The sequence below is a fragment of the Colias croceus genome, chromosome 7, assembly GCF_905220415.1.
Source record: "Colias croceus chromosome 7, ilColCroc2.1".
Taxonomy (NCBI): domain Eukaryota; kingdom Metazoa; phylum Arthropoda; class Insecta; order Lepidoptera; family Pieridae; genus Colias; species Colias croceus.
In genome coordinates, this window is record NC_059543.1 from 8,462,041 (window position 1) to 8,483,516 (window position 21,476).

The 21,476-nt window shown below is 31.8% G+C and overlaps 1 protein-coding gene and 1 non-coding gene across 4 annotated transcripts in view; both read left to right on the forward strand.

Annotated features, from left to right (window-relative positions):
- Positions 1 to 11,879: 11,879 nt before the first annotated feature.
- The window catches only part of LOC123693332 (sushi, von Willebrand factor type A, EGF and pentraxin domain-containing protein 1), a 49,309-nt gene continuing 39,712 nt past the window's right edge, over positions 11,880 to 21,476 (forward strand). For all 3 annotated transcript variants that reach the window (XM_045638374.1, XM_045638375.1, XM_045638376.1), the window contains exon 1: positions 11,880 to 12,049. The gene's annotated coding sequence lies outside the window, so the exon portion shown is untranslated. The remainder of the gene's footprint in view (positions 12,050 to 21,476) is intronic.
- Positions 14,935 to 15,007, forward strand: Trnar-acg. Its single transcript has one exon. It is a non-coding gene; the product is annotated as a tRNA-Arg (tRNA).

Genomic DNA, 21,476 nt, shown 5'->3' on the forward strand with positions numbered 1-21,476 from the left:
TAATATATCCTTGTCGGTTATTTGTTGAAGAAAATTATGAATGGCAATTTCAGCACTTATAGTCTGGTTATATGATATATATATCTGGTTCTATTTTTAGTCTGACGCAGACTAAAAATAGAACAAATACAGTAAATTCAACTAGCTAATTATGAAACGTTGATCCATTGCAAAAAAAAAAACAATTTTGGAAACCAGTACATGTTGATAAAATGAAAATTAGCTTTTATTTTTTTTGTTACCTTCGATACGAAATATTAAGAATTAAATAAAAATTCACGATAAAATTGATCCGAACGTTTTTTTATTTTATAAGAATAGCTTCGTAAGCCCTAATCTCAAATAATTTCCCAAGAAAATGTATGACAAATTTCCAACGTTGGATAAATCTTGAAGGTAGCGTTAAAAATAATAAGAAAGGTGAATAAAAAATGACTATGGTGCGAAAAGAAGGTTGCGTTCTTTGATATAATTATAGGTTTTTTTTATATGTCAATGTTTGCATATACCTAGTAACCTATCTCTTTTTTTAGTATTTGTACTAGGATAATTTATTATTATCATACGTTTCTTGGCATTTCTGTGGAAGCGCTGTGACAAGCGGAGAGACGGAAAGCAAAGTTAGTAATAGGGTCACGCACCCTTTAGTTAGGGAACCCTAATAAAGTACCTACTTCAACGTCGATCTTTTGTGAAGGTTTGACCAATTCCTTGGTGCGAACGTGACCCAATAATCAATTAGTTGATTTGTACCAATGCATGTAAGACTACTTTCAAATAAATAATCCGGCTCCTACTGATATTATTAACTTGAAAATGTATGAGATGAGATTCATAAAAGACAGGTTTATTTTTACATGGGTACACCCGACACCGTACATCGCGATTAAAACTGCGGGCTCCAGCTATTTCACTATAAATACATTATTGCAATGGATCTTGGGGAATGTTCATTATTCAGTTAAATTGAATTCGATGCACAAGCATGCATAAATAGTTGAGAATTTCAAAATTTATCAAAGTGAAAACCATTTACTTGAATTAATTTTACAAAGCTCGCCGATTTAGTTGAACTGAGCTCTATATTTAGTAGACTTATCAAGCACTGCAGACTCATGTTTATGACATCATAAAATAAACCCGTCTTTACCAGTATTTTTGGCCGAATTTGGCGATTTCCTAAATATATTTTTATAGTGCTGATGATAAACTAGATTAAATGATTAATTTTTTATAATATGTCGCAATTATCACGGAATAAAAAAAAACAAAATAAGTACATTTCATATAGAATTGTCCAGTCATACAACCTTTATATAGCTTGTTGTACCCATTTCAAGACATAATTAATTAATTCATTACATTATTTTTAAATGGGTGAACACAAAACTAAGGATCATGTTCGTTATAATATTAAAATATTCAATAGATTTTTAAATCTTTAACGCCTTGAATACTTTTTGAGCAAAATTGTTGATAACAAACATAGCCATTCAGGCGTTATATAATGAATTGAATCGTTACCATCATGTTAAATTTATAAATACCGTTTGTTAAATGAATGAACAAAATATGTGAACACAAATAAACGTAATTCTTGGTTACAATATTTAACTAAGATCTTGGCAAAAATATAAGTCTTCTAGGCGATTGCTTCTATTTTCACACAAGAAATCAAAAACTATCTTAGAAGATTCAGTTGACTATGAAATTCCACCCAAATCATATCAATCATTCAGCGGCTACGATGCCATATTTGATACAATTAAAATAATACAAAGGTGTTGTATTATTCTTACCTAGTTACCAGTCCTTTTATAAGAGTTCAGATAGTCAGATAGAGTATAGTTTTTATTACAACTTCTGTGCCACTTTCAACTGATTAATTGCAATAATAACTATTATAACGATACTTATTACATGTGAACATGATATAGAAATTTCGGTGGAACATTATAAAGCGCTTGTATGAGATTATTACTGTGAACACGATGTTTAAGCTTGAAACCACCCTCATTACACTGTCACATAATTTGCACCCGTTAATACCTACTACAAAACCCAGACAAATTACAGAGTTAGGTATGCGAGTTAATGATCACAAGTCTTTGCATATTCCGCTTACTATTTTAATATTACAATATATTGGGATGGGAAAACCGATCTTACAATAACGCCCAATATCCCTCGTTGGAGTACCATGCGAGTTCTTTTTATTTCTTTTTCTTATGTAACAATTCATAATTTCACTTCTTTTTTTGTTTCATAATATTGATGTGCTATGTGTTTTCTGTAAGATTAGCCTAAGATTTCCACGTCCTTACGATGTGATTCCCAATATCTGCTCACTCTACTTGAATCTTACAATGTGAAAACAAACTAATTACTAACCTTTAGACAGAGAGATAATAAAAACAGTTATTGATTCAAATAAAGAAGACTATGGATCAGTTAAGATCAGAAACATAAATATTTGCGCCTGTGAATCCTTTCTTAGTATTATTTGCCTCAGTCGTTTTCGTACTAATTGGTATCCGCTACTTTTTAGTTAAAACGACCCGTTAGTTTCCATACAAGCTTCGCTAAATTCGGGATCAAATAACATGTATCCAGACATACGTCTAATCTATACTATATAATAAAATCGTAGGAGAGTCGAAACTGTGCATTGATATATTTGATAAATAATACTTGGAGCGTGATTCGCCTGTTCGTCTGTATATATGTCTAGGTTAAACTTACTGCATGTATTTACTTAACTACTGCGATAGCTTGAGACCTGATAAAGGACATAGGTTTGGTTTTATCCAGGAAAATGCCACGAGAACGAGAACTATGCGTGTTTATCTGAAACTTCGCGGGCGAAGCCGTTGACGGAAAGCTAGTTATATTATTATACATATACAAAAATGTATCCAAGTCCCTATACATCAGGTCACGCGTGAAAACGTAACAAATAGACAGTTACTTTCGCATTTATAACATTAGTATGGACACTCAAGCGGAAGTCTCCACGGTTGTATGGAAGGCTTCTGAACGGTCAACCGGCAAACGAGGAAGCCTTTGCATCGAGGTCACGGTCAGATTATTCTTATGTGAATTCATATTCTAAACGATATATTATTGTTCAAATTCGTTCATAATGATGATGCTTGAGCGACCGTTACACGAAAAAACAAAACAAAATTTTAATTAGACGATTTACTTCTCATTTTTTTATGATATCTCACACTTATCACAATCACAAAAACAGATTGTTTTTGATGTTAGTATTTATATATTATTAAAGTAACCATATTTTAATATTGTCGGGATGTGAATTAAACTATAGATATATTACACGTAGCATTAAAACTATTCAACTAACACAACTGCTAAAGGTTAAGGTAGGTGTGAAGTTGTTGGAGAGATCATAAATTCTAAGATGTTTCTCATACAAGCTTGAATCTTTACACGTTCCATTTATTTAATCTATGAATAGAATTAAATTGTATAGTTACATATTTTAACGAGATAGGACCACGAATTTGGAATATTTTAATATGGTTATTTTAATGAAATAGAAATTAAGTTTTATTTCAAAGGGAGACATAATAATTAATGCGTTAGATCTATTTTTTGTAATACCTAATTAATAATTGTATCTATGTCTATAACTCTAAATAAATACAACAAAGTAACAACAGAATGAGCAACAGAAAAATGCAACATATAGGTACAATGAAACTCTCCTATGAAAAGATCCATACGAATCTAACATTTAATTAAAGCCTCTAATTGGATATTCTTATCACGAGTCAATAACTAAGGTATGCACTGATGAAGCCCTGTATAAATTAAAAAGTAAGCCGCATCCAATAAATACAAAGTTAACCCCGTGTATGGGACTTTTTAAAAAGTAATTTACGCGAAACAGGGTTAGGGGTGAAATGAAAAAATAATAAGGCAAGTGAGTACGCAATTATCCCTTTTCATATGCGACGTGCTTAGATGCTATAACAAGGGTTTTTCCCCTGTTCAAATAAATTCTAAGTCAGTTCTCATTATGAGATTCATGGTATTGCGCTCATGGGGCATTCTTTGTGACTTTGAATGAGTATAATTTAAATTTCGGATGGAAATTGCTCTAAATTGTTATTATAAAACGAAATTTATGGATAATCTTTACGTAGTTGGTAAATAGAATTTATGTAGATTGTAGGTATTGTAGGATGAGTAACAAATATTGTAATAAAGTACATATTAGTTTTCATAAATTGAAGGATCCGAATAAAACTAGGTACATTATCTATAAATTATAGGCGTACCTATGTATCGTTAACTTGCCCTTACAAGGACAAAAATAAAGTAATTTTGCTTTATTTTAGAAATTATTTTAAGTGGAAGCGTAGGTATTTAATTTTTCGTTTTGTACTTTTTAACTACATCGTAATTTTCAATGCATTTTGGATTCTAGATATAACACCAGATGATAACTTTAATAAGCCAAAAATTCATGATCTTGTGTCCCTCGTCATTTTTATCAAGCGGCTGTAAATGTACCTACGTATCATTAAAAAGTTTTACGCAGTTCCAAAAAATAATGGAGATGAGAAAAAATTTTAATGCATGAAGTATAAAAATCAACAGATTTATGTTAATAATAAAGTTACTTGATACTAAGGCTTAGCTTCTAGATGGTCTTGATCGCTACGGAAACTTCAAGGTGTTGTAGACTTGTAAGCCGATATGAAACATGATTCTAATCATTTCCTCTGAAATATAGTCCATATCTGCGGTTTCCATCACATGAAGATTCACGTGAAAATATGTCAAGTTCAAAATTCGAATATCTGCATGTCTCTAGACGCATTACAAGGCATTGCATAAAACAAAATGTAGATACGAACGCGCATTTTAGAGGTCTGATGAAATATTGCTTCCGTGAGTTATATTTAGAACTATTATATTACTATTTGTGGACTGCATAACATAAAGGATAACACGAAAATATGTCAAGACCCTTCTCATGGGCAAATATTTACTGACAGATGCTTGAAAAAAGTTTGGTTTGGATTTACGTTAGTGTTTAGTTTAATACGTTAGTGTCCATTAAAATTTGTGAGGAAGTCTATAAAGTTTTAATTAAGGACTTTATGTCCAAATTCATTATTTCACACAACTATACTTATACTGTTACATGGTATGTTTATCCATTTTTTGCCGTACACTATGAATAGACACTATACATAATACTTATTCTAAAATATCATTGACTATAAGTGATGATAACCACATAATGTAAGAACTAAAGTAACTTAGATATTGAAATTTTATATTATGTACTGTTTCGTGAAGACATCGAAAGCTAAATTCGGTATCGAGGGTCTCTTTGAATATTTTAGACACAATAAAAAATGATAACCATCTGGGGTGCTCCAGGCAAACGGTATAAGAATTTTACAAAATAAACGAAACGATTCCAATCATTACCTCCAGCAAAATACACATCATCCTAATTCCTAATACGTATTACGTATTTAATCCAGCAAAATTGGTAGGTACACTTTTCTTTTGCGAAAAAAGGAAAACAAAAAAACGTATAAATATTGAAAGCAACAAACTCCCTGAAGAGTCGTTTCGCGCCTGTAAAAGTGAGGCGTGACTTTAATTTTAAAGCAAGTTAATGTGACACAAGAGTAGTTGCATGGTAAAGTTTTTATGAGTGTCGGCTGAGAAAAACTTCCTAATCTACTGAGTCATTTAGTCTCGACTCCTAAAAACGTGTAATTAAGACTCTCCCGGGACGCCCGGCTTGCTCATAAACGAAATAGGAGCTTTAAATCTTTCTCATTTGTTGTAATCGTCGAGGAGATACCTTATTTATGAATATTTGACTTCGGCAGTAAGAGTACCCCGGTTTTAGATTCAATTTCGCTGCAGCGTCGAAGCAACGAATTTACTTTAACAACTATTTCTACAAGTGTAACATGCATATAAATTACTTAATAACAGGCAAGAGTAAAATTCCGTATTGTCGTGCTTAGAAAAGCAGAAATACTCAAATATTTTAATAGTTAGTTAATTCAAAATTCTAGCGTTATTAAATATTTCGAAGTTGAATTATTTTTAAGTACCTACCTACCTATCACAAGCAACTGATACCTGCATAATTGGTACACTTTTTCTTTTACGAAAAAAGAAAAACAAAAAAATGTATAAATATTGAAAGCAACAAACTCCCTGAAGAGTCGTTTTGCGCCTGTAATACTGAGGCGCGACTTTAATTTTAAAGCAAGTTAATGTGACACAAGAGTAGTTGCGTGGTAAAGTTTTTATGAGTGTCGGCTGAGAAAAACTTCATCATTATTCATCTACATGTGGCAGTTATTTTATATTAGTGGTACCTAGTTATTATATACTATAATAATAAATAAAATTTGTCCAGACCAAAAAACTAATATATTTGTATGTATATGAAAAAGAATAACATAACACTTCAACACAATGGGGAAGTTTTCCACTACTAGAAGAAATAATAAGAATGAGACAAAAAGTAAGGAACAGCGTAATAATTCCATTCAACTTGTTCCCATGGAATTAACATTCAATTGTGATTTGTTTCGTAAAACTGTTCACAGTTTTAGTGATAATTAGCTGATGAGTTATGACCTGATGCGTAGAAAGTTTCATAAGATGTCGTTTATAAGCGTTCATAATATGTAAATTGGTTTATTTTTATTTGGAATTTTATTAATTTCATTAATTTATTGAAAACACATTATTAGATTAGATATTATATCTCGAAATGCAAATGTTTTGTCACTGTGTTTACCTAATTTATACTCGCTGTTAATATAAATTAATGCTGAAATGAAAGTGAAATTTCTAAGTTTTGTAGAAATATTCGTATTAACATAAGAGAGCTGCAGTGTTTGTTTGTTAGCTTGGTAAATTGAATGTAATTATCTCAGGAACAGGTACGAAGTTGAAAAAAAAATTGTTAGATGACCGTTGGAGGAACTGTAAAAGCACCCTACGAACTATAAGAGCAGAATAGTTAATAAAAAATATAGAATTGATCATTGTATTGTAGATGTTAGCTTACACGTTAAAGACACTTTAAAGTTTCATTCATTTAACTTCTGGGCAATATTGCTGACAGTAAAAATCTATATTATGTTAATACCCTTTGAAAGGTCGCTATAGAAACAAGGTTTCAATGTCAGCTGTAAAAAGGCTGACCTTGACTGTTACATAAATAAATATCGTTGGTCATTTCTTCGGGTCTCGTGCTACAGATATAACAATTATTATAACATTAAATCTATAAACCTACCTATATATGTAGAAAGCTGAGTCAGTTACACCACTTATAACTCAAGATCGGATGAACGGATTTTAATTATTAGGTATATTCGTATCGGCGGGATCCAATATAAATGATACAAATTTGAAAAAATAAATAAATAACATCCGGGCGGAGAGGGGACAAAGAGAGCTAATTACACTTAACTATGAGATAAATGTATTATGTAATTAGGTAAATAATTCAGAAAATTAATAACAAATACCTAAACTAGCCAAATTTTCTTAATATATCTTCATTTAAAATCAGGGGTTAGGTATAAAATATACTAGATTTCCGCCCGCGGTTTCGCCCGCGTTTTCAAAGAAAAACTCGCATAGTTCCCGTTCCCGTGGGATTTCCGGGATCAAACCTATCCTATGTGTCCAAGTTACCCTCTATGTGTGCTAAATTTCATTGTAATCGGTTCAGTAGTATTTGCGTGAAAGAGTAACAAACACATACACACACACATCCTCACAAACTTTCGCATTTATAATATTATTAGTAGGAAGGATATAATTTTTTTTTTAATATAACAAGCCAAAACTATTAAGTTTTTATTGCATAAGAAGATAATCCTACATACTACATACTTCATTATATAATTGTACGCAAATCGCAAGCGTAGTAAGTGCTCTAATTAATTTAACCATTTCAGGGAACTTTTAATTAAGTCAATTGCATTGGGCAATACGATTAATTGCATTACAATTCCTTAATACATATTTAAATACCATTACTCGTTAGTTAATGTTTTTCAGTCGATTATAAATTTTTATAACGATTGTTTTCAGAGAAATTAAAAAAGTGCTAATTTAAAGATGTTAATGGACAAAAGAAAGTCGGTAATGTAATACCTACTAAGTGAAATTTAAAATGTTCTCATAACTTGAGAGTATGTGAAGAACTATTATTTCTTTCAATTACTAAAACGTAAATTAGAATTTTGTTATTGTATGCGTAGATTTAGCTTTAGAGCCTCTGCGCATATTTAATAAAATAATTGAATATTTTTGTTTAGTTTACTTTCCTACTAACAAAGCAAGCGCTTTTAGCACTGAATATTAATATTTATTATCAGTTGTTTTATTTATTTATCTTGTAATAATTATATATTATAAGATAACATTGTTTTTTGCCATCATAGCAAATACTTAAAATATTCCAGGAACACCTTGTAGGCAAGAATATTCTCCTCATTGTATAAATGAATCGCTCAATCAACGTAAAAAACATAAAAAACAGAGTACCTATTTGCTAACTAACATAGGAACTAACATTTATCTACTCAACGAGGCCTTTCCTTCATCAAATTTCAAGTTTTCAAATTCTAGGTATTGGAGCCTCAATGGATACGAAATGGTGACCCATTGCATGACGTCATCGTGCCTTCGGAGAAAGTGCCGCATTCTGCATCACTCCATACAAGATTTAGGTATGTAATTTCGACGAAGATTGAGAATAAATCGGTTGTGTAATCAATAATTTACCGGTAATTTATCAGTTTAAGAACTTCGACACGTGTGAAATTGTTTGATATTACTGAACGAATGTCGTCCATTTGTCAGGAATTTTGAATAACTTATCGATACGTACGTTACGTGAAATGTGCGTAATTATAGTCGAGCCAATTTAATAGGCAACATTTGACGTCCATCAATTTTATCTTCGAAGAGAGGTAATCTGCTTAAAAACATCGATTAAAGTGAATTAATCGATACGGATTTGAAACATTTGTCAATCGAATTTATTTATTTTGTGATGATTTTTATCCACAAGTAATCAATGCATTCGATTATAAATGTCAGATTTCGATTTTAGAGAACATCTCTGGTATTTAAAAAGAAAAAATGTTTATTGACACAAAATTGTAGCGACGTCAGTTCTTCAATTCATAAATTGTTTATTATGTTTAGAATGGTTTATCATTAAAATGAAATCTTAAAATTACTTGTGTCGGTCATTATTATTATAAATATGTAATCGTGATTGAAAAAAGTTAAGCAAATGTGCAGATCTAACAAAACGAAATATCATGTTATTCTATGTCGTCGTTACTAGGTTAGGTTGTTGAATTTTGTTGAACTGTCAAATGTTGCCTATTGAAATGGCTCTACTATAATATTGGGAATTATTTTAAAATAATATCAACGCATTCGTGATTCATACAGGATTTAAACAAGATGCTTTTATACAAATAAAAATGAAAACAATTTTGTAAAATTAAATTAAAAATTAATAAAGCCGATTTGATTCTTTTTCATAAATCATCAAAATCGATTTACCATTAAGGTCTGTGTTTTTGTTTTCTTGTGTTGTGGTCGAATTGAACCACCTCCTTTTTTGAAGTCGGTTGAAAATATTCATTTCATGCTATGACCAACAAGTGCGTCACCTAACGGTCGCGGTGTGAGACAGATGGACTATAAACAGCAATCAAATAGAATAGACATACAGAAAGAAAACAAATTTTCCGTATATAAATATTACACAAAATACGGTTCTGGTGACAGTAAAAATCGTAATTTAGAACAAAATGTAAAAGATTTGTGATGTTATAAAAGCTGAAGCTTGTATTTCAAGTTTCAACAAATTATAAAAAAAAATTGTCAACAGTCAATCCTATCATATCCTATTATTTTAAGGACAGCTTAAATCAACTATTAAATAACATTACATGAGTTTGAAAGTTTTTATGTATTTACATTTTACATTTTGTAGCAAATATTATGACTTCAACAAGAGTTTAGTTTACAAATCCGGTCAAAATGTATACAGCAGGATCAATTAGGCTAACCCCAGTTACTTCACTAATGCTATTAACAGACGATACAAATTTAGTTGAAACTAGCGAACTGAAATCCTTATAAACCGAACATCTGCTAATGCCTAATACCATTAGAGTCAAAAGGGAAATAGCACTATACTACCTAAGTACCTAGCTTATCGCATGGCATAGTATACCTATAAAACAAAGTCGCTTTCTCTGTCCCTATGTCCCTTTGTATGCACGCAACGGATTTTGATGCGGTTTTTTTAATAGGTAGAGTGATTCAAGAGGAAGGTTTTAGAATATAATTTATTAGGTTTTGGATAAAGCGGGCGAAGTCGCGGGCCGTAAGCTAGTTGTATAATAGATATATAAATATGGTATAGTAAAAAAATAAGGAATGGATTTAATTTTATAGATAACTGTACTGATAAGTTATGCTACTAAGCTTTATGAACAAAAATTATATAGGATATTAGTAAACGGTAAACATGCAGTGCTATATTTTTCTTTCAGTGTTTTTTCTTTATAGTGCTAGTAATAAAACTCTTGCGTGTCATTATGTATTATTTACATACGTTTATGTTCCTACGCATGCCATGCAATTTAAGTAATTGTTCACAAGTTGGTACTATAACTAAATAGGAAGTATGCTTTATTAAGGTCTAATTGAGAAACTTGTAGCTGAGCTTGCATTATCAAGATTAACTAGTATTCATATTAAACCATTTGTATTTTATCATTGAAAATCTTTAATAGTAACTATGTATGTACATAATATTTTATCCTACTTACATTATACTAGCTGCTCCGCGCGGTTTCACCCTCTCGTGGCTCCACCCCTGTTGGTCGTAGCGTGATGATAATATATAGCCTATAACCTTCCTCGATAAATGGGCTATCTAACACCGAAAGAATTTTTCAAATCGGACCAGTAGTTCCCGAGATTAGCGCGTTCAAACAAACAAACAAACAAACTCTTCAGCTTTATAATATTAGTATAGATTATATCAAATGAAAACAACATAATACCTTTATTAGATAGATAACAGTTTAGATATAAGTAAATAGGTAGTTACTTATTATACCAAAGTTAAAAATAAAACAAACGTGTTATGTTTTAAAGCTTTATTAGCTTCTTCTTATCGTTTTGATAAGATGAAAAAGTTGAAGCTTAAACAATTATCCGCGTCGTTGTCTACTCAATTATGACGAGCCTTTTATCATTTTGAGTCTGTACTATGTTGGTAAGCCGCATCCTTGCTATGTAGTGGTAAATACGTGTAACAGTAACATGAGAATATGTCGGCGGATTGGAGAAGCGTTGTGGTTCAGTGTTTGAAACGTTTTTGTAGGTTATACGTCGTGTGTACGTTATCATAATGCAAAATAATATTAAATAAAACGTATTTTGGTAACTCTACGAATTTGTACAAGACGAAGTGTTTTCATAATTGAAATTATTTAAGGGTAAAGTTCTAATAAAGCACAGACTAGCACACTCAGTTCCGCAGAAAACTTGTTAAATCACCTGACTTAAATGTATAAAAAATAGAACATAATTTTAAAGCTTTTATTAAATCTATAATTCTCGTAAACCAATGACAAAAGTAGCTTTTCCAGAAATCAATTAAACAAAAGCTAAATAGTTCATTAGCTAAACATTATATATTGAGCTGCGTCGCTGGTTTAATCCGACGCACACAACGGTAACCCGTCAGTGTGGTGACGTTCTCATTCTTACCTGCGCGCGCGCGTGTCTCGAAGAAAGCCTCCGCCTCAGTGCTGACCTGGCGGCCGTCCCGACCGTACCGGCCTGCCGACCATGCGGCAGACATCGTGACTCCAGTGAAGTGACTTGTGTTACAGCGCAGTGCCCGTGCGTTAACCCCAACCCCTGATAGTGTAACCGGATTTTAAATTTTGGAACGCCCCGCGGCGTGAAAAAGGTTAGTACTAGCATTGTGATCATTTACGCCGATGTGAAAGTTCTGATCGGCCTGGCACACTTTTGGTTCAGGTGCTAGCAGGTGGGCGCGGTTCACAACCAAAATTCCAATCTCGTGAGACCGCTTTCGTAGACAACTTTCTTCCGAGTTTCATTGCTTATGTATCGCGTTTGATACTTTTTCGCTGGCTCGTAGTTACGTCATGTAACTTGGAGCTAACGTCCGTGTAAGAAGGGAAGACATCAACGCGCTCAAGCTTTTTTAAGCTCGTTAATGTCGGTGGTTTCGCAGACAAAAAATATTATTCGATACGCTTCCTGTCTGCCACGTAAACAAAAACTTAAAGCCTTTGTTTTATATATAGGTTTGTGCCATATTTCTTGGAGAGCATTCTAGAATGTTTGACCAAACAGTGGATGTAGATTTAGACTTGTTTTTAAAAAGACGATGCATAAGCAATGTTTACAGCGCCAAACGAGGACACTGCACATCTTGCGTCTAACCGGTCTGTTTACCGCCACGCTCTCCCTCGTATTATTTATCTAAGTGTTTCCTGTTCCTACCCTCTATACATTTTATAATTTCAATATTCTTAACGTTCGTTTTCGAGAATGTTCTTGGAAAACAGCAATTTAAATAAATAGGTATTAAATATTAATTGTTTCATTGAATTATCGATTGATCAAATCGCCGCGTTTTCACTAAGGCGCTTGTGAAACAATGTTTGAGAACGTTAATGATTGCTTTATAGATACTGCTTATAATAAATATTATAAATTGTGATATCGCAACTATTGAACAAACGCAAAATATCTACTTTACAAGCAAAATAAACGTAACGGACGGGAAACCGTAGAACGTATAAATAGAACCAGTTGCACCGCTCACAAGCAGTGCCATCGCAATATTAATTTTAAAAGGCAAAGCGGCGGAATCTCATCAGAATTCCAACCTGTGGCAGCTCGAGCGAGCCAAGTTAGCTAATTGTGATATTGCTCCACGGTGGCCGCATTACTCTGTACTCTAGCCACACGTCGCGAAAATACTTCCGAGTATCTCGTTCATACATCAAAGAGAACGAAAGAGACAAAAACTAGGTGCAATATGCAACAATGGCAAGCCAATGCTCGCTTGCACAGCTTTTTATGAACTTTGATATCTACTCTTTATTTTTAATTTAGAGGACCTTCTTGGTGTTAAGAAACTGTTCCTTAACCTTTAACTTTTAGAAATAAGAATGGTATGTATTTGTCTATTTCACCATCAAACAACTTATCCAATATTAAAAAGTATAATAAAACGTTGTAAAGAAAGACTTATACAATGTTTTAAAAATAAATCATCGAAAGCAAAATAATAGATACCGTCGCATTAAGAAAGGAGAAAATGTATTGTTTACAAAACATTTAATCCAATCCTATATAACATCGTAAGTCTACAAATGAAGACGAAAAAGTACATTAAGGGTTTCATTTATCTTGAACAGATCCAGTAACACATAGGATATTGAACTGTTGTTTTCTTTACTGAGAAATAAATGAGAATACGCTAACACTATTATTAGATGGGGTGTTACGCTTGGAGGGATTTTGCCACAGGAGTGGAATACTAGATAATATATAAGTATTCCACTTCAGTACGAAATAACTCCGTTATAAAAAGATAACGAATTGTTGATAGTAATTGCATTAATTTAAATCGTTTTAATACCTATTTTAATAACGTTTGGTGGTTTGATTGATATTGGTAAAAATTCCTACGTAATAAACATTTTAATCGTTGCAAAAATGCAGTTTTCCGAAAGAACCGCGAACAAAAAAGGGATAAGACGTTAAGCTTCCAGCGATTTTCTGGAGCCAACAGTACAATGCACCTATTGTATTGTAAATTTTATTGTATCAATTCTAGTCATGCATAAACACATAAGTTTATACGGAAACTTATTGAAGTAACTTCTTCAAAACTAAGATGTTTAATAAAAACAAGTAAAACCACATAGCTAAGTAGAAAACCGTAACCTCCTTTTCTTATGAAGCAGCTTGACAACGTTAGCTTTAACTTTGTAAACATTTTCCCAAGTTTAAGCACGGTAATAAATGAAATCCGAGGAGATGAACCCTCGAGGCGCTGCTCTTATTTTTCAGAGACACAGTTTTTATAATAATATGTTTGGTTTGTTTTTTTTTACGTATAACCTACTCAGATATCCTTTTATAAGTTTTATGTTCTAGACTTCACAATATTATTACGATTACTATGAAGCTTATTAATAAATCTATATATCCGAATTCAGATATGATAACAAAATTACATGATGACGATTTTTATTGATAAGTAAATAAATGTTACGATAATTTTTAGGATCTGAAAATAAACATCACGTTAAGCTGTCAATAGAACAGCTTAATTAACATAGTAGTAGTCTTCACCAATTACAACCTTCATTGCGTGAGAAGCTAACACCATTAAACGATTCATCTCAAAATGACTCTTAACAATTAGATTTACGAGTCATTATACCTTGGATCGTATTGACACAAATTTGTTGACCTTTGTCGTTTCTAAATCAATGAGCATCAAACTTACGGAATGTTTGTTATTCTTATATAATACGAGTAGTAGTGTAGAAGTAGAGTGTACACCTGGCAACTCAAGACTACAGTTACACTAGTCCGTTAGTGCGAAGGAGGTCACTCGTCGCGTGTCGACTTTCAATGCTAGAATTAGCGTTCGCTGAAACACTAATAAATAATCACGTTTTTAATTGACACAAATAATAGCTTCACTGAATATTAATTTAAAATAATAATTTCACATTACTCCTATTCACTAAATCGAACACGCAAACTTAGAATACGTTTCGTAAATTTGTTGCTTTTGAGCAAGGTCCTGTGGCGCAACGGATAACGCGTCTGACTACGGATCAGAAGATTCCAGGTTCGAATCCTGGCAGGATCGAGGTATACTTTTTTTATTTTAATTTTTATATTATTATTAACTACATAATATGAACCATGTAATTCGATTAATACTATTATTGATTGCGTTTTTTTAACAATATAAAATTATTAATTTTATGTTACTTACTATGAAGCATAGACGCACGTATTTCTAGTGTATTTATTGTATGATATTATTCATTATTGGAGACAAAAGGAAAACAAGTTTTTATTGCTACAATAAATTATCGATTTGTTCTCTATCATCTGTAAAATACAACGAAATGAGATAAGACAGTCTTTCCGCGCTATTTACGGAACAAAGAGCACTAATGAAATTGATTATCCAAAGGGTTTCTTTGCTTCCGTTGTCTGCAAACCATTGTCGTATAAAATACACTTCTGTTTACAAATATATTTTGAACTGTATCTGCTTTTCTTAAGTCGCAATATTGCTTAAAACCATTTGTTGACAGCTAAGTTTGTGGCAACTCATTGTATCGAAGACTATTCTTCGAAAAGTTCATAGTTGTATTTGTATTCGATCGCAAAAAACAAAGTCGTAAGTTTTCAAGATGAATGAATTGAAATGCAGGCTTAAGCTTTTGTAATGTTTACAGTAAAAATAAACTAGGAACTATGTTTTTTCAAACTGGTTGCATAGATCACTCGCAGCTCAAATATTTTTTTTAAAAACTTCTAGGTAGGTATAAAAATTGAAACAAAATTACATTTATATTAAATTCCCAATTAAATAAATTATTTAATAATATGAAAGCAAGAAATATTTAAGTAGATACAAAATAAACTACATCTCTGTTAGATTTACCAAAATACTCAGATACTTAGTTATAAACTTAGTATATAAAATGAATAAAATTGTTTAAAACCATTTACGTAATACTGATATTAGGATAAAACTGTTGCAAAGACCTCATCTGTAAGTATAGCACTAACCGTGTGCTAGCTAAGTGATTGCTATTTTATTTTCTTAAATAAACACACCTGTCTTTAAAAACATTTAAATGTGTATTGTGTAACTGAACAAACTAAACTGCAGTAAGGTCTATTCATATAGCTATAGAGTATTCTATTATGAATAAAAATATGTTTAAATATTAACACAGACATATTTCGCAAATTTATTGGATCGAAAACTCCATTGCTTTTTTGTTTATTTTATGCGGCAAATTTCATTACAACAACCGTTCTAATTTAATACACATTTTTTCAATGAAATAAACAATTTCATTCAATTTTTTAAATTCCAAGCCTGAGTAGAATAACGAAATAGTCGATCGTATGTTATCACATAAATATTTTTTTAAACAGCAGATGTAGGGACATCAGACAGCTTATGTACGTACCTACCTCTAAGCCTCTCTCAAATTGTCCTTAAAGCTGTAATTTATAAAGTAAATCCCTCATATTCAAACACGTAGGTACTTACATGGCAATATTAACTTCATTCAATATATATATAATGGGAGCACGTACAAACAGCAAGCAGTTTGTATAGGTAATGTTCTGTTGCGGTTTCTTCAAATATTCATGGCTCTAACGTTAGCCTTTCTAAACCGCTGCCCGGCGACAATTTCGATACTTAGCAAATTGAAAAGTGGATATTCAATTTGCTGCTAATTTTATAAAGCCTATTCCATGCACGAGGTATTTTTCTTTTGTATTTTTAGTGGCACTATTATTATTCTACCAAGGGTTTCTAATTTCTATGATAGAATAAGTAGGTACTGTTTCTCAAATTCTTCGGAAATCGAGTTTACTCCAATATTTATGATTTTAACTATCAAGGAGGCTTTGTATACCTACTGGCGAATGCAGCTCGAAACAGCTCTATGTTAGTGTTACCACTAACTGCCCCCTTGGCAATGTTAAAGGTCAAAGAATAAGCTGCGAAAACGTGTAACGTGGGCCGTGGCTATGGGTGAAGCATATACGCATTTGATCACCTACATTCTCCTGATTTACATTCAACTCGCATATAATATAGGTATTTAGGTGACGAAGAATCTTGATTAACGGTACAATGGTCTATCACATAAACCTGACTGAATGTTTGTTGGAATTATTAGTATATTTTAACTTTAATTTAGAGATCTATAAAACAATAATAAGCCTCGTTTTTTATAAGCAAATTACGGTTTAATTTTAACAGAAGTTTATATAAAATACAGAAAGCTTAAAGGTAATTTGTGAAAATTAATGTCAACCATACGGTTTATCCATAAATTATCCAAAGTTCGTCATTTGTTCCGTATTAGTTACGGTTTGGAGAGAACAAATTGATCTCATTTCCATGAAATACAACACTCTTTATTTTTATGTTAATTTTAATTTGTAGAACGTCTTATTTATTGTATTTTGTATTATACACAAGAAGCTTATAAATATCATTAGTTATACTTCAAGTCATTTTCAGTTTCCAAATCTACGCTTAATATTATAAAGCTGATGAGTTTGTTTGAACGGGCTAATCTCTGGAACTGCTGGTCCGATTTGAAAAATTATTTCGGTGTTTGATAGCCCATTCATCGAGGAAGGCTATAGGCTATGTGAAACCGCGGAGCGCAGGCAACTAAGTCACTACATAGTATAAAACAAAGTGGCTTTCTCTGTCCTTTTGTATGCTTAAATCTTTAAAACTACGCAACGGATTTTGATGCGGTTTTTTTTTTAATAGATAGAGTGATTCTGGATGAAGGTTTTAGTATATAATTTATTAGGTTTTAGTCAAAACAGGCGAAGACACGGATGGAAAGCTAGTTAAATATAGTATAACAAAAGTTAATCGAGTTTAACCGAATACTAATTGCTCATCAAATTATATCTAGACTCCATTTAATCTTAATTGCAAAACCATAATTATATATAACTGATATACGCAAGTAATTTGCATTAATTATAAATGTGCAGATTATTATTTTTAATTAAGTACCTAGTCTAGTTAGACAAGAATCAAATCACCTTCGTAATCTACAAGTAAACAATTTATATTATGTATGTAATTTTCAATTTGCATTAGCATTCCATAGGTACCCTGAGTAATCTAACTAATATTTCATTTTAGGTATTAACTAGGTATGTTGATATTGAAAAATTTTAATACTTACTAAGTAAGGTATTTAAGAAAATTTAGATGCAATTCATGAACCTAACTGCTGAAGTAATAAAACCACAATTCTCACTTCCGACTTATTTCATTGTTTAAAAACTACGCTCAATAATAATAATTAAAGGTTTCATTACAACTGTAATCACTTTACATTATACCAAATAGGTACGCGCAAAATTTTCTGAAATACAAATAAATATTCATACAAACTGCAAATTTTTTAGGGAACCTTAATTACTTTGCCTTTACAGTCAATATCTCTAAAAATTCTCGGCTTATTAACCCATATACGAGTTTAGGAAGTACAGCTGCGCTTATATTATTATCTAGAAGTGTTCAGGTAAGTCAGTAGTCCCCTTCTAAAGTGACCTTGCTTCATCGCAAGGCTCGCTGTCGTTCACCTCGCAGGAATGCGACCAATAATGCCGCTTTGTTGACGAACCAGGAGATAATATGAGGGAATTCACTTCCAATGACCTGAAATAATTGATACCACGCCCTACTTTTGTATTAATAAATCGCCATCTTGATACTTCAACGAAATAAAATAAAACGAGAAACATTTTAACGGCAAGACATGCAGTAAACGCAATCGAACTTATTGAGGAAAACATATATTATCAACCATATCTTATTGAAACTATATTACGTATACGTTATTCTGTAAAACATGAGAACACTAATATGATTAGAGTCATTTATATGCATAATGATCCGCTTTCTAAATCAGTCTTAATTAAAAATGCAATAGATAAAAGAAAGCTTGTGTATTACGTGTTATGTAAATCAATGCGTTATCTCATTTTGCTGACAAATTTAATCGAAAAAAAATTTTGTTTTACATTTTAATTACAGATACAGCTATTTTTATATTGGATGTTTCTCAAAGTATAGAAACATAATTAGTAAGGTATGGTAACCATTAATTTCGTATTTTATTTATTCTCCAGTAAAAAGATTCGTAAAAAGTAAATGTATTTTTAATGAAGAGTGCTTAACTTAATCCCAACTCCAGCGATCTAAATTTAATCCTATTTAATTCCAACACAAACTTATGAATTAATGAATTCACCCAATGAAGTCGACCTCGGCAAGGAATTCCGCGCCATATTGTTAAATCACCCGCCTAAATTAGTAGGCGAAATAAAGCCAACCACATCTAATTGTTTCCACTTGTAAAGTTAGCGAAATAACAATCGATTTAATTAAATCCCGGATTGGAGTGAGGTGTAATTTTAAGAATCTTTCTACGTTCACAAATAACAAAAGGCGTTGCTACTTACAATGATAGTGAAGCTTTAAGCTTTTGAGCGTTTAGCTACTATTATGTATTCTGTGCTTTTGATACGAAGACTTACGGGTACCTGCCTGCAACGAAACGAGTTGTCATTGTATACGAATAATTTGCTATAGGTACACATTTAGCACGCAGCTAATCGCTAACGTCAAGGAGATATTGCACAAAGTTATTTTAACCCACACCATGTTTCTTAACTACGTTCTCTGAAAACACATCGTATTGTTTATGAATAAGACATGTACAAATGATATTTTGATGCCATCATAATATGTATTTATAATGAATGAACAATAAATAGGAAAACGGGAAATTAAAATGATCATATCTTTTTATATCTGTTTGTTAAGATAAACAATGCCTTATATTTACATTATAAATACCATAGCTTTTCGACCTTGTTGAAATAAAAGAACAAACCACAAACCGGACTAAACGCTCATTGTGAAATGTGTATCGTGAAATCGTTTGAACTAGTTATAACTGTCGACGCTAACCATTTAGACTTTATGAATATTGTATTCTCTTTACCTTTAATAAAATGTAATACGTTAAATTTAAAAGAATATACGATGCTTCATTTCCAATTCATAATATTTCCTCGTATCATCAAATCAGCATTTTGCATAAAATGTTTGTGTCAAATAGCCTATTACTAATGCTGATTTTGCTTAGTTAAATACAAATATTCTCACGTTTATACTAGGTGTAATAAGACCTAGAGAATACGTGATCTTTCGATTCCTTTATGTTGAGTGCTCGTCATTTATTTTTATCGCACGATTATTATAAACATGCATACAAAAGTTTAGTCATGCGTTTTAATAATATTTGGTTCAAGTTCATATTATCCAGTCATTAAATTAAGTAATCGTTACAGACTATACAATTATACATCATACATGTAGGAAAGAAACATAACCTTTCGGCTTAAGCATATGTACCTACATACCTTTAATTTTCATTTTTACTGATTATTACTTATGAATGTGTTCAATCTTAGATTGCACTCTAGCACTTAATATTCCACTATCGTTCCAAAGCCATTGTCAGAATAATAAATGTTAACACAACATAGCCATTCGCTAAAGAAACCAACGATATCACCACGGCACTTTCGAGCATCGCCCGAATACAAAGTAATATTTCTGAGCCTCGTTTAAAGGGGTATAAGCGAAGTTGTTTTTTTCTATTATTTCTTTGTAATAAGATATTTCAACGTAGGCCGTTTGAAACTCGAGTTCTCTTTATAATACAAATACGGGAAAATCTTATTTGCAGAAAGCAAACTCATTTTACTAGGCAAAGATACGTATGGCATAATATTTATTTAAATAGATTTTACATTGAATTTGTTTGTATTTTAAAATAGCAATATTCTAATTCAAACAATTACGGTAAATGTTTATGTTACATCACAACTTTTCAAATAGCCCTTATTTACAATTTATTACTTTCTATAAAATCATGTTTCCAAAATATGCCACGTTATAAAGTGCTAAAAGCATTATTGAAAATGCAAGCCTGGGTTTATATTTATCGCGTGTGGGCCGTACTATTTGCTGCACTTCTTTCAATCCAATTTACAGGCGAGTCGCTGCTATGTGCCTGGATTGCCGAAGTTTATCAGCCACTACATACGATACATTGCCCATTCACAGTTTGTTGCCTTTTATTTTGCAAATACAAATCTGTGTTACTAGAGAACAATTGAAAGCACTGCAGCTAGCAGGTGAATTTACAATTGGTTAAACTTTTACGGACAGAATTGAGGGTTTGCTTTTCTTTTGACTGTGATTTCAATAATTGCCGTTTTTATTAGTCTGTGAAAGTTTCCGTCGTTTGAACAATTATTGCATCGCTTGTTGCGTAATGTGCATTAATAATGTATGTAGTTTCATTCGAACAAAATTACGTGCGAATGATTTGCTCAATTCAACAACAATACTTATTGTTGACAATTTTGTCAATGCATTATAAAATCGTTATGTCAGCGGAAGAAGTTTTCAAGGTTTTAATATCAACAAATTATAGTACGGATATACAAACAAGCACAGTGTG